Source organism: Corvus brachyrhynchos, unplaced genomic scaffold (genome assembly GCF_000691975.1).
Source record: "Corvus brachyrhynchos isolate BGI_N302 unplaced genomic scaffold, ASM69197v1 scaffold212, whole genome shotgun sequence".
Lineage (NCBI taxonomy): Eukaryota > Metazoa > Chordata > Aves > Passeriformes > Corvidae > Corvus > Corvus brachyrhynchos.
The window spans coordinates 94,177-96,153 of record NW_008236768.1 but is presented as its reverse complement, the minus strand read 5'-3'; positions in this window follow the sequence as shown (position 1 = coordinate 96,153).

The window sequence follows — 1,977 nt, the reverse complement described above, 5'->3', positions numbered from 1 at the left end:
GGGAGCTGCTGGAATGAGGGCTGGGAAAAAACTGGGATGAGCTGGAGGAGGAGTCATAAAGGAGTTTTAAAAACTTTGGGATCTCTCCCATCCCAGGATGTTCCCACTTCCAGGAGAGGATCTGAGCACTTCCAGTGGGCTGGAATTCTGTCCAGGGAATCCGTGGCTGCCCCTGGAAGTGTCCCAGGAAATGGGAGAAGGGAAACTCCAGGGAAACCTTGGAGCTGCTTCCAGAGGCTGAAGGGGCTCCAGGAGAGCTGGAGAGGGATTTGGGATGAGGGCTGGAATTCCAGGACACAGAAATTCCATGGAGGGTAGAGAAAAAATTGGGATTTGCTGGCAACATCTGGGATTTGGATCCAGAGGATCCCAAGAAAATGGGGTCAGGATAAAACCTGGCATAAAACCAAATTTGGGGCTGGTTTCTTTTTAGCTCTCAAATTCCGCCTTTTTTTCCTCTAATCCCGAATTTATCTTTGGAATTTTGGGATAATCCTCTGCCAAGCGCAGCCGCCTGGGTTCCTATTCCAGGATTTCTCTGGGATAAATGGGAAGTGAGGAATTTCCTTCCTCCCGGGACACGATGCTGGGGAACCTCAGCCTCTCCTTCTCCTGGAATTCCCACAGAATTCCCACAGAATTCCCACAGAATTCCCGGGCTTGGAATTGCGGGATGAGGGATCCTCCTCCTCCTCTTCCTGGGAAAGCAAAGGTGCCTCAGTTTTGGGTGGGATTTTCCCAGTTTTGGGGTGATATCCATGGAATTTTTCCAATTTTGGGTGATATCCATTGGATTTTCCCAGTTTTGGGGTGATATCCATGGAATTTTTCCAACTTTGGGTGATATCCATAGAATTTTCCCAGCTTTGGGATGGCATCCATGGAATTTTTCCAGGAGTCCCAGGCTCTTCCTCCCCTGTAGGAATATTTGGGATTCACTCTCCAGCCTGGATCCCAGCTTCCCAAATCCTCCCTGTTGCTCCTTCCCACTCCCTGCATTCCCAGCAGGAAAATCCCAGGAAAACCACAGCTGCAACTGGTGAAACATAAAATTATTTGGAATTAACCCCCTTACCCCCCCCAAAATCCTGGGATTTTCCACCCAAAAAATTCTGGGAAGGCGCTCTCAGAATTTTGGGATTCAGATCCAGGATTGCTGTGAACTCCTGAGGTGCTTTGGGAATATTTTTCCCTGGGAATTTGCTGGGAAAAACTGGGAATAGATGGAAATAACTCGGTGATGATCCCACAAAATGGAAATTGAGGAAGGAATGAATTCTGGAGGAGGAAAAGGAATTTAGGGAATGACCCGGCATGGAATGGGGAGGGGACTCCAGGGATTCCTGGAATTAGCAGGGATTTCGGGAAAAATCCCAGCGTTTTTAACGTGCTGAGAATCAACTCCTTCCCAGCAGGAAAAACGGGAATAAAGCTTGGAGTAAAAAAAGCTGGAGAAGTGAAAATCCTTGGGGAAAAGGCAGATTCCCAAAAACTGGGACTAACAAAACTTCCAGCGGATTTATTTGGGAAATAAATCCGGGCTTTCCCAGATTTTGGATTTCAGTGGGATTTGAAAGCCTCTTCCAAAGGCACATCCTGGGGACTGGCAAGGATTCATCCCAGGAAAATCAATAATCCCGGAATAATCCAGCCTTGAAGCATCAGGATCACGAATTCCGGGATTTATTCCCTGAGGAAATTCCCAAGGAATTCTTTGGGAAGCGCAGATCCAGCTGGGCTTGACAGGAATTAGAATCGATGGAATTTTGAATTGGAATCCATGGGATTTTTAAGTGGAATCCATGGAATTTTCAGCCAGGAAGTGGCACAGAAGATTTGGGATGTGACAGGAATGCTGATCCCTGGAAAATCCGGGAATATCCAGGCAATATTCCACAGCTCTGAGGAACATTCCCGGCTTTAGTGAGGGAATCTTGAGAACTTCACTTTATCCTGGGTGGGTTTTATCCCAAATTC